Genomic DNA, 13,657 nt, shown 5'->3' with positions numbered 1-13,657 from the left:
TTACCGTAGTAGCAAGGTCATTGCGTTTGACATTCTCACCAAGTGAGTCCAATACTTGGATCTCTCTTTTTTGGCGTTGGCAACTGCTAGATACCAATGGTAACCCGGCATGTTAATAGGAATGAATAATTGGTGTAAATAAGATACAAGTCATAGTCACAATTAGATATAGTTATTAATAAATCATTAAGCATATGAACTAAATAAAAACAATTCATAATCATATGCATGGATTACGGGACAAAAACTAACCAGATCATGTTGTAGATAAGTATTAACATGACGCACAATGCGACGATATTTTGATGGGTCTATGTTTCTTTCCTCGTCTTCTTTTATCTGGCCCGATACAAACATGCTAATAATGTGTACCTTTTCACCCGCCCTGTCTTGTAAATGCTCGTGAGCAAGCATGCATTATATGTAAGCATTTATCACATGCAAACAACCATTAGATTATATTTATAAATTATGATATTATTATATAATAAATTAATTACAAAGTTTGTGCAATTGGTCTTACACCGTCATGTAAGAACATGTCATTTTTTATAAGGCATTCCAAATCGTCAGTTGCTAACAAGGCATCTCCAATGTCCACAAACTGGGTATTCTTAGGGGCAGACTTGATTGTTTCGATCACTGTAATATCTCTATCGGTACAAACATAGTCTATGAAATTCATAAAAAAAGTGAGCCAGCTTAGTAAACAATAAAAGCCAAATTTGTTGAATACAAAAGGCAATCTCACAAAAAATTGTTGATAATAATATTTAAAAATACCTTGTGGGATAACATGTAGATTAGCATCCTTTTTTGGTTTATTATGAGATATAACCTCATCGACGTGATTATGTTGCGAGTTTTCAGCCCCTTGCAGTGACATTGCATCTGAACCCTCAATTGATTCTTTCTGTGCATCTCCAGTGTCCATATCCATGTATACTATATTCTGAAGAAAAAAAATATAAATAGATCATTCATTTTATCACATATAATATAGATACAAAGTAAGGTTAGCTTTAGGCACCTCTTCTCGCGGTGTTTCAGTGCGATCTGTCATCGTTGCATCAGTGCGTATGTCGTAACCCATCAATTTATATCTATGATGAAATATATTTAATATTTTTTACAGCATTATAAAACTATATATAATATATAAGAGAACTGTAACTGAAACTAAAACAACTATTTTATCTGATAATAAGAAAAGCATTTGGTTATATTAGAAAAATATGCTGCTTAAATCATTTCACAAATAGAACAATTCGGGGAAAACAACAAACTAAAATGTTCATTTAAGTTAGTAGGCGTTTGAAATTGCTTAAACTATTCTAAATAGAATGATGGGCTATGGAAAATTGACAAACAAAAACTAAAACAAACAACCCAAAATTAACAAAGTTTATTTGTTTTTATATGATTTTTTCTGTGATACCCTTAATATATGTAACAAGCATAAAAATATTTATTTTTATGAACCATTTTTAAATATATAAAATTTTGTTTAATTACAAATCAATAATTACGTTTTTTTGTTTAATATCATTTTGTGAGGTACAAAAATAATTACAACAAAAATCATCCCAACATTAATAACAAGTATACCATGATGAAATATATATGATGAAATATAAATGATATTCCCTACTTCATCATATTATTATATGTAATATATAATAAAAATAAAAATGATTGTAAAACAACTTATTTGTATGCAAAAAAGAAATCCTATTTGATATTATTAGAAATATATGTTGATTAAATAAATGTCATACCCCATGTTTCTATAAAAATGTTCAGAATTTTTAAAAAATGTTGATGACATTTGAAAAAGCTTTTTGCTTTTTACATAAATGTTCTTGATTTCCAGAATATGTTTCCATATTTCATAATATTTTATTCAAATTATGCAAGTGTTATTGCTTTTTAAAGAAAACTGATATATATTTTTAAAAAATGTTAGGTATTTTCAGAATTTGTTCCTCAAATTCGAAAATTGTGTTTGCTTTTTAGAAAAATTTTATGGATTTACCAATAAATGTTCTGACTTTTCAAAAATTGTACTGGATTTTCAAAAATAGTTATTGTTTATTGAAATTAGTTATCAAAATTAATACAATGTTCATATTTTAAAAAATTGTTCACGTTTATGGAAATATTCTGGATTTTTTAAAAAGGTTATGATTTTCAAAGTTTGTTCTCAATATTCAAAAAATATTTGTGCTTGTAAAGAACTATTCAGGCTTCCAAATTTGTTCGGGATTTTTAATGGTTATCATTTTCCAATAAACTTTAAAGATTCAAAAACTGTTCGAGTTCCCAAGTTTGACTAAATTTGTCAAAATTATTATTTGTTTTAAAGTTTATTCTCAAAACTTTGGGCCGGCCCATTCGGGACGAAACCTTTACGTGGCCCAGCCCCCCGCCTAGCGACGGCCCACCTCCCCCGGCGCACTTGGCTTTCCAGCTCCCCGCCCGTCGGCCCACCTCCCCGCCTCTCCACCTACCCCGCCGGATACCTTATCCAATCACTCGCTCCTCTCCCCTCCACTCGCTCCTCTCCCCTCCACTCGCTCCTCTCCCCTCCACTCACTCCCCCCTCGCCCCACTTCCCATCCGCCGCTGCGTCACCGCGTGCGTCCACGGGCAGGCGGCCGCGCGGCTCCGCCGGGCGAACGCCGCATCAGGCCCTCTCCTACCTTCTTCACTCACCTTTCCTCTCCACTCAGTCGCCACCTATCGCCCTCTCACCTCCCCCCAACGCATCACCGCGCACGTCGCCGAGACCGCAACCACGAAGACTCCGCCCAGCGACAGATGCATCTCCAGCGAGCCGTGTGAGGCTGAGGGGACGCACGCAACGAGCTTCAATGCGCATGCGCGGGTGCTGGATCCGGTCGTGGTCCGTTCAGATCCCCGACGTTGCTGGTCTCCGGCGATTTCAAGGTTGATCCGAAGTAGGGAGGTGGGCCGATGCGCGGAGAGATTCAAGATTCGTTGCTGGTGACTCGATCTGCAATGACAGAAACTACGGTATGCTGGTCCAAAGCCTTTCCTCCTCTACTTCTTCCATTTGTGGATTCCCTTGCCTGATCTCCTCCTCGCCTTCTGTTTCGAGGCGGCTCCCCGACGGCATACGCACGGGCCACGGTGGTGCAGCTTGTCGTCTTCATTGCCGTCAAGAAGCACCACCATGAGGTGCAGTCACGGTGGTGCAGCCTGTCGTCTTCATCGCCGGCAAGAAGCACCACCACGAGGTGCAGTTACGGTCGGGACATGTATTTTTTACTTTTTTTTAGTATTTTATCCTATTTTGTTTACTATTTTTATAATTTATGATCCTACAGAAGCGAACCGGCCCACTTTGCTAAGTATTTAGGACAGTTAGTTACTTGATCAGACACTTTATTATGCAGAATTTGGAGGTTTGCTTACAAAAATAGCTCCAAGCTTGAAATCAAAATAATATACAATTGCATTAAGTCTAACTGAAACTAGCAAGATACTCTTGCATCTAAGTATTGACTGACATAGCAACAAGGTGGTTTACATGCACTTTTAATGAGCAATGTAGCAAAAACATCAGCTTAGTGTGAAACATGCATGCGGCTAGCTGTAGTTTGAGTTTTGTACCTCAGTTATTTAGGTGTGGCTAGTTTTCTTGTCGGCCTATTGCGTCTTATATGGTGAACATAACCAATGCTATACAGTCAACATACACAATGTAATATGGTGCACACACAAATGCAAGGTGTGTGAATTAGTTAAAGATATGTTCCAACAATTACTTTAATACTCCTCCATTTGTGACTTTTGATAATGCGACATATAGTTGGCCAATGCAGAGGACTTGATTACGAACATAAAGGAAAACCTTTTTGAGGATTGACCGTAGCTTTTATTTATTGCCATTGCGACACTAACTGATGGAGGATATTGCCTTCTTTTCAGCATGAAGGGCAGTTTTTTGAGCATCACACTGTCTAAGCATGTTTTTATCTACTGATGCTGGACATCTATGGGACACTTGAGGCCTACCAGTGATGCTCACTAAATGCAAATACTCAGCAGCACCAGAAACAAGATAAGTGTTCTCATTTTGTGTACATGATTGATATGCATTTACTTCTAGGACAAGCTGGTTGATATGCATTTATTTTTTGATGTACATGATCAATATGATAATTTGCTGCCATATTTACAAGACACCTTTCTTCATGGTAATAAAAATAGCACCTAGCTTGAAATTAAAATAAGAGACACTTACATTAAATATAACTGAACCCAGCAAGAGACCCTTCCATGTAATTATTGTTTGTCAGAAAAAAAGGTGGTTTACATGCAATTTTACCGAGCTATATAGCAAAAACTTCAGCTTAGTGTGAGACGTGCATGCGGTTAGCCGCAATTTAAGTTTTGTAGTTCAGTACTTTAGATGCGGCTAGTTTCCTTGTCGACCTATTGCGTCTTATATGGTGAACATAACCAATGCTATACGGTCAACATACACAATGTAGTATGGTGCACACACAAATGCAAGGTGTGTGAGTTAGTTAAAGATATGTTTTCTTATCTTGCTTATGGAATCTTGCTGTCTAACTCAAAAAATTAGAAGATATCTTTGTATTCTAAATTCTTAGCACTATCTTCGCTTCGGCACTCCGTGTCGTCGATCAACACATTTAATCCTTCTCTGTTTGTGACCAGCAAGGAATTTAAGTAGCAAGTTCGTTTCTCGATGGTTAGTTGTATAATTGTCTGCCAACACTGACACTAATTGTCAGCCAACCATGACCATCAATTTAATTTCATTTATTAATTTCCAACTATTTTTCCAGATAAGGCTCAATATATCTGAAGCTATGAAACTTACATACGACCATGACTTGACTCTTTGTTGTGAATTATAAATGGAGAACATGCAGTCAATCTTTTTGAATGAATTTGCTTATGATTTATCTCGTTATTGTTCACTATGGGTGCATGTGTATTATTGGGTTTGAGCCTTAGGCATGCAACAATGAGATCTATTTGTATTGTTTTGTTAACTACTTAATCCGAAATCATTCATCAAGTTTGATCCTAAATATCATCACAATATTTTTGATACAACAAAAATTATTTCAACTTGCCATGTGGAAAATCAAGTAAGAGCATATCCATGTGTATGTTTCCTACGAATGGTACGGGATTTGCAAACTTAAAAGATATTAGATATTTGACAAATATTTTTAACCAAAATTGTTTGAATTATTTGTTCTGATATGGCTGTTTGACTGATTGCAATGTTGATTGTTCATAGTTTTTTTGTGCAAATAAACAAGCATAGATTTACATTTTGTGCACCCGGTGCAACGCATAGTATTTTTATTACATGAAAGGACTTATTATCATGACTGTCATAATATTGAGATTTTCATAAGTGTTTGTTTATTTGTTTGTTCTCTGCCATGTTAAGAATTGCATGCATGCTTTTATTGATATAAAATGTGCTTCAGAAAATCACGTGTTATGAATCCATGCTATAATTTTGAAGGTGAACATATAGAAAATGCAAGATAAAACATACTAATATAACAACTATTACAATTTTAGAGAAGATAAAGATCCAGAATTGTTTGTACCTAGAGGAACTCGCCTTCTAGATGGTCCTTGCTTACACAAGGTACTCCTTGGGTAATTTTCCTCGAGGTCTGCTATTGCGATGGCCGAAGAAACAGCAAGGAGGGGGAGGAGGGATGGCAGACAAGGTTAACATATATAGGTAGGACATGCGGAGAATAACTGGGTAGCAGATCATGGCTGAATATAGTTATACCATATATAACATTGTTTTCTACCATATATACCATTGTTTATGGTGCAGATCTGTTTCCTTTTTCCATCAAATGCACACCTGTTAATAAATAAATAAAGATGTAAGAAATCATATCTTACTAAAGAATTAAATTATTGTATTAATTAAATAAAAAGATTTTCATTGCTTGCATGCCAAAGTTTAGCTACAGCAAAAATAAATTCACGGCATGCACACTAATCATTTTCCTGCTTAGCTATTTTTGTATGATTTAACAGTTTGTACTAATACTTCATTCCATATTTTGGTAGTAATGTACAGTCTCAATTTACTTTTTGCAGTTGTAATATCTGAGAGACCACACAAGTTCGATGAATGCTTTCAATTCCAGTTTCTCCATGGTTTCCCAATGCCAAAGGTAACCAATACTAATTCCGGATGCATGAAATCAACTACTTATTTTAGCGCTGATGTTGATCAGTAGGCATTGACATGATAATTACATATAGTTATTTTTGCCAAATATAATTCATGACTTTATGGATCTTTTGCAATATCGTGTATAGACTTTACTATTTAGGGCTGCCAGTACGTTAATGTGGGAGTTGTAGGAATTATACAAGTATAGTAAGCTATAAATCTGCTACGTACTATACATGGAATAAAACTTACATTCACTGCTATGATTCAGCATTTGTTGTGAGCCTAGGACCACATACAACAACTTAATATTGCAACAAGTTGAGAACTACCTAGAAAGCTATAAATATTTGCAACAAAAAGGCACAAACTCTCTATCTTCTGCCACATAGAGGTCCCCAAGACCACCTGAACTTTCAATCAAATGGATGATAAATCACTACACATCAACATTAGCTCCAACATATATGTTGTACAAACCAAACTGAGACTTGTGAGGGAGACAAACAGAACGAGTTTAATCATGGTCCCACGTATTCCAAGTTTTCCTTGCTACTGTTATTTCGATCTGTGCACATAAATAGTCGGGAATTAACTGTCATAGACAGAGGAATTAGCAGGAAGACACAGAGGAATAGTACAGGCTGCACAGTGTATTCTCTGAAACACAAGAGAGAGCGCAACCAGCTTGCTCTTCCCAGCGCCAAAGCCGCCAACCCCTCTGCATCTTTGGTGAGCAGAGCAGAGCAAAGGCGGCACCACGACAAACGCCTGCTTCAAGCCATTATAGGAAACCCCTCTCCATGCTCGGGCGCAGTCGTGCCACTGCACACCAAGGCACCATCCGTGTGCAGCAGGCCGGCCGCGCGCTCCTGCCATCTACTCTCTGACCGCGCCGCCGACGGAACGAAGCCTGTCCGAGGCAATGGCTGAATTTATCTTCACCTGCACCATGAAGCGTGGCTAAGACCTATTCTCGACCCAGATGCCAATTCCACTACCTCGGCTTCTTGCTCGTTCTCTTCTTCCTTACAGTATTCCTGCACATCTCAAAATCCTAGCGTGGCAGAGGTCACAGCAAAGGGCTAGGGAGAGGCGCATGGTACTAGCAATCGAGTGGAATAGGATAATGGAGGAAGAAGGATAAGTCCTGCTGCGCCACCCCGGCCCCATCAACGACCGATCACATACATAAGAGACTCATGAACTATATCTAACCCACGTCCGCCTCCACATCCTTCTTCGGTTTGCCGTAGGCGACCTGAGCGGTGGGGGCGAGAGTTAGTTGTGGTTAGAGGCGCAGGAAACCAGTGTGGGTTTTGAGGGAAAGAGCAGCGAGAGGGAGAGGGGCACGGGGATATCGGTAGAGTTTTTCGTGAATGGAGCGTGGCACGCCGGGGGAATATTCATCCGCTCGACAGAGTATAGACCGTCAATTAATTGCTACGTGCAATCCTAACCTCCGTTTTATGCCGTTAGATAATCTGATGGCACCAATTAATCTTAATACACATAATGGGGTGGTGATAGAAAAGAAAATGTTCATTTGGTTAATAGTAGTATAGATATTAACTTAATAATGTGTCGGCCCATTTTTTTAATTAATATTATTTAATGTTATACACGATGATAGCGTGTCTAAATTCAACAGTAGAGGAAGTGATAGGGGGTTTTGAGCTTAATGCGGGCATCGATAGATGTGACAATCTCCGTTTTGTACCTCTTCCGAGGAAAATGACAATAGGTGCAGAAACAGTTGGAGGCACAATGCTGCCGCCGAAGGATGTAAATATCCTGTGCACACACATGCATTTGCCTAGTTTAGGAAAAACATTAAACCCTGGCGACTCATCTATTCTAGCGTCAAGCCCTATTACCAATGTACAGCTTGCACAGATGGGGCTAACGGCTCATTCATGGCAAACAACCAAATGATTCGTTCATGACGTTGCAACAAAATCAATTAATAATCCAACAATATGGTAATAAAACCAAACTCAAATAATACCAAAACACCATAAAGTTTGAATAGTTTGATAATACCAAAACATCCTAAAATTTGTGAACATATGTCTATAGAAGACCCCATACAGTTATTATCTAAGTATTCATATCAAAAAATAATAATTGTCAAATCAATGCATAACAAATCTGAAGTGTAGAAAAATATTATTGGCATATCTGCATGCATCAGTCCATCTTCAGTTGCTTAAAACCCTCAGAGCCGCTCTAATCTCTGGCGGGATGTTTGCAGCAGCTTCATTGTCTTTGAACATTAACATCTGGACCGTAACATGGTGTCTGAGCTGTATTGGATCCTAGGAAAGGTGCAAAGACTCAATCATTTAATAAACTGGTTGGATAATAATTAGCACACATCAACTCATAATTTATGTACTTACGGTAGTGTTCATCCAGCCCATGCTACGTAAACAACAAATCTGGTGGGCCATCTCCTGTAGCACAAAGAAGCCAGAGTGTTTGCTGCGTCAAAAAAAATTAAACATTATAATGGTCTGCATCTTATGTATGCGATCAATTTAGTAGATTACCGACGAGCAGCACAGGACATGGAATCTTCTTCCCAATCCATGATTTGGGTATTCCAACCAGCGATCCTAGTCTGCAACACAGTGTTGAATTCTTCCTTCAGCAGTGTGATTTCCTTCCTCATCAAAATGTTATGAGTGCTATCTTCAGGATCAAACTTGTTGAAGGATGGATCCATCACGACAACCCTCCTCCTCAGCCAGTTGACTACAAGTAACCCGTACGACGAATCCGAAAGTTTCAACGGTAGTAGATTCTGTGGCAGGTCAACACATGTCAATTGCAATTATAATAAGTAAAACTAACTTTAAGAAAGAGCGTGTCTTACAATTATAGAGTTGAACACATCATATTTAGGAAGAGGCTCGACCACAACATAGTTAATCAGCGTCGTGATACGCTCTCCTAGAGTCATCCAGGAGTACCTCAGGGCCTGTGACTGAGAATGAAACTGCAAGTCGAAATAATGTTTGCTCCCAACCCAGTTGGTGCCTGCGGTCCTCTCTAATTCAGCGCTCGCAAGCTTACGTACAACAAGGTTGAAGCATTTGGGATGAAGTTTTTTATGAAAAAAAGGGTGTCCTGGATCATTCGGAGGGTGATGTCGATCTGGTACAGCCAGGAGCTTCTTATCCATATTGAGCTGGAAAAAAAATGCCCAACAACATTTAGGAAAAGACCTCAATGGTCATCTTCTAGTTTAACTTTGTCTATACTAACCTATAAACCGAATTCATGTTTAGATTGCATGACATTGCACGAGGTCAGATTGTCCTCACCTAGATGTATCTACACGTATCAAATCTATAACCTGAATTCATGGGCTTTGCATGACATTGTTCATGTAACGTCGGATTCAACTAAAAAACCTATATATGTACCTATGAATATTTTAGGATTGCCCATCTAGCTATCTTTCCTTGGTGTGTAAAGGAGTGTTCCAACATGATTGGTATATAGCAAAAGAATGTATAATAAGACAACTTACTTTAATGTATCTTCGTCTCGAATGCCCATGATAAAGTGAAATATGTGTTGGAGTGCATCTTCTACGGCATTCATTGGTGGGGGCAAAAGATCCATGGGCGCAGGCACATCCTCCTGGGGACCGGGAACATCCTCCTGGGCCGCAGGCGCTCCCTCTTCGGGTGCGTGCGCAGCGTTACCAATGATCGCCTCCATTGGATAGAAAATTAGTTCTTTAGTCCTCGATCGGAAATAGCTGATGGGATACATGTGAACTTGGGTGGGTGGTTAAATAGTAGGCAGATGGAGTTTATCATTTTGTTACCGTGACATCTAATAAATTGGAGAGTTGATATTACCTTCCAAATGATCAGCGTCGTTTAATTAAAGCAGTTATTCATTTCCATGTATAAAATATTTTTACTTGTGGAGGGATCTGATCTTTCTCCCAGTATCAGATAATATATTCCTGATTCCATTATTATAGCCCACTTGTTTTGTCAATACAACAGAAAGGGAAATAAAAGAAACTTCCTTTTCCTCCTCCCCGTGGTCGTCTGTATGTACAAGCATTATATCATTATTATGGTAATCATATCTCTAGATTTAATACAATCTTATTTTTCTATCACAGACAAATGAAATAACTAATTTATTAACTCATATTAATATATACACCGAAGAATTGCAAAGAGTACGTCTGCAAATAAATCAGAGAAGATGTAAAAGATCCAAACATGCTTAATTTTTTTTTGTTTCTTTACTATTTCTTCAAGTTACAAAATAGTTTTTATGAGGTATAAAATTTCCGCGTATAAAAATGCAATATATACTACAATGATTTGTCTATTAAAATATTAAAGTTGTAACGGTGAAATTAAAATGAATTATTTGTTCACTTATTTTCTCACTGAAAAATAATGCTTTGGCCTTTATTTTTCTGGTTTGGTTTACTGTATATAAATTCATTGTAGTTATCTTTTGATGTTTCGATTTGACAGATTTTATTATGAAGCTAAGCTTCTGGACACACATCTGTTCTGGTAGTTATTTGTATGAGTTGACATTCAGCATTAGTATCAAGGACATTCGACATGAAGCTATTATAATACATCCAGTTCGACTGGTATGACATATTTTCTGCTTTCTTGAACTCGTCGTGCTCATGGTAACATGGGATTTCCTTGATACTAATGTATCATATTACATATGCCTGTTTTCAGTGTAAATGTGTTCATTTATCAACAAAACCTTGGTGAATCTACAATCAGGGGGAGCCTTGATGCCTTCTCATGTAAGAGTAAGATCCACAACATTTTGATAACTTCAGTCCATTACATCATGATAATAGGGTCAAGCTCCACTTTAATTTGCAGGTAAAGCATGCAGGAAATGATTGTTGACTTTCAATAAGCTTTGAATATGAGGTACATACTTTCAATCACCCATAGATTTACGACAAGTGATTTTTCTTTTAGCGCTGATGTTGATAAGTAGGCATTAATGTGTTAGTTATATATAGTTCGTATTGCCAATTATGTAGTTCAAGCCTTTACTGTTATAATTGACCTGATATTTCGAGTTCTAGGATGCGTCGCAAAACAAATGTTAAATATATCCAAAACAGAAAAATGTATTCAAACCTATATAGTTCATGCTCCCCTCATTTTGGAGGCTGGCTTAAACCAACCTATGACCTCTTCGCGCTTCCAATTCGATGCTTCCTGGCTTCTAGTGGAGGTATTCATCAATATTCTTTTTACCAAGATTTCTATCCTTCTTAACCCTTCACATTTATACTTTCGGGCCATGGACGACTGGCACAAATGCTCGTATGAGCTTCGTAAGTTTCTTAGGGGCTGGTATCTTAACAGAGCAGCGGAGACCCGCAGGGAAAAAAAATTCTTTAGAGGCCAAGTTCACGAGCTTGGACCTTTTAGCAGATGCGATAGGCCTCTCGGAAAATGATTGGTCAGTCCATTACAACCTTGAAGCCGCTCTGGTGCAGCTGCAACAGCATGCAGATATATATTGGCGTCAGCGTGGTACCCTCCATTGGACTCTTAAAGGGGACTCCCCAATGAACTACTTCTTTGCAATTGCCAATGGCAGAAGAAGAAGATGTTTTAGATAGCCTCATCATTAATGGTTTTAGGACTTCAGATCAATCCCTCATCATATCCCACGTTGTGGAATTCTTCTCTTCTCTGTTGGGGGCTAAGAAGGAGGGTGGTCTCTCTATCTCTCACTCTCTATGGGACAAATGTAACATGATCTCAAACACCGAGAATGAGGTCATTAACTGTGCCAACACGAAGGAGGCCTCTGGCCCTGATGGGTATTATATTCCCTTCCTCAAGAAGTTTTGGCCTTAGCTACAACGGCTGGTGTGTCAAATCATTCAAGGTTTCTGTGTGGGGACAGTTGACATATCTCGCCTTAACTTTGTTGTCATTACTCTTATTACTAAAGTGAAAGGAGCTGAACGTCGTGATTTACGACAACCGCTTTTCTTTTAGCGCTGATGTTGATAAGTAGGCATTGACGTGTTAGTTATATATAGTTCGTATTGCCAATTATGTAGTTCATGACTTTACTGTTATAATTGACGTGATATTTTGTGTTCTAGGGTGCGTCGCAAAACAAATGTTTAATATATCCAAAACAAAACAAAGTATTGAAACCTATATATACCATCCAATGAATTTTATAGTTATCCGTATTGCCAAATAGATAATTCTCAATACGATCCCTAACAAAGATGTAGTTGCCATTTATTTGCGACATACGAAAATGCAATGAACCATATTCAGTCGTTTAAAACCCTCAATGCCGCTTTAATTTCATCTGGTATGTTTCCAGCTGCTTCATTGTTTTTTATCGTCAGCATCTGGACCAGCAGGCTCTTTCTGAGCTGTATTGAATCCTAGAGAAGATCGAAAAATATTAATTTATAAATTGCTGGTAAATATATCGCACGATAAACCTCGGTATTGTCTACTTACGCGAGTTGTCTTCCTACCAGAATCAGTAGTACCATTCTGGTGGGCCATCTCCTGTAGGACAAGGAAAGCGTAGTCTTTTCTGTTACAAAAAAATAACTATATTAAAACTATAACGGTCTGTTTATAACGCGTGTGATCGATTTACTATATTACCGCCTGCCATTTGAAGCGATGTCGTGCGTTGACCAGTCCAGGAGATTGGTATTCCAACCATGGATCCTCATCTGCAACACATTGTTGAACTCTTGTTTCAACATTGTGATTTCCTTCCTCGTTTCAGTGTTATGAAAGTTGTATGGTCCACCATAGACGTCGATTGATGGATCGATTGGGAGAACCCTCCTATATTCCATGTCGACTACAAGTAGTCCGTACGAAGAATCCACGGAAACAAATGGTAGTAGATACTGTCGTAAATAGACACATGTTAGTACAAAATAGAATAAGCAAATTAAATTATAAGAATGGGTCTCTTACAATGTTAGAGTTGAACACATCATATTTAGGAAACGACCGAACAATGGCATTGCCAATCAGCACCGCGGTGCGTGTTTCTTGCTCCATCGAAGAGTGTCTGAGGGCTCGTGCCAGAGAATGAAACTGCAAGTCGAAAAAATGTTTGTTTCCAAGCATTATTGTACCTGCAGTGCTCTCTACTTCAGCGCTTGCAAGCTTACGAACTGCAAGATTGAAGCACTCAGGATGAATTATTCCAAAATTGTTAATTGTTTCCTGGAGCATCCGTAGGCTGATTTCAATCTGATATGGTCGCTCGCTTCTAATCCAGATTGTGCTGCCCAAAAAATGCAGAACAATCTTTACCAAATCACATCCATCCATCTATGTATCACATTTAGACTGACTCTTTTGTATAATGTTAAGCAGTGAAAAAATATTACTTAATTTAAATCACGCT

This window comes from Triticum aestivum, chromosome 4A, assembly GCF_018294505.1.
Source record: "Triticum aestivum cultivar Chinese Spring chromosome 4A, IWGSC CS RefSeq v2.1, whole genome shotgun sequence".
Classification (NCBI taxonomy): Eukaryota; Viridiplantae; Streptophyta; class Magnoliopsida; order Poales; family Poaceae; genus Triticum; species Triticum aestivum.
Note: the sequence above shows the minus strand (reverse complement) of the source record.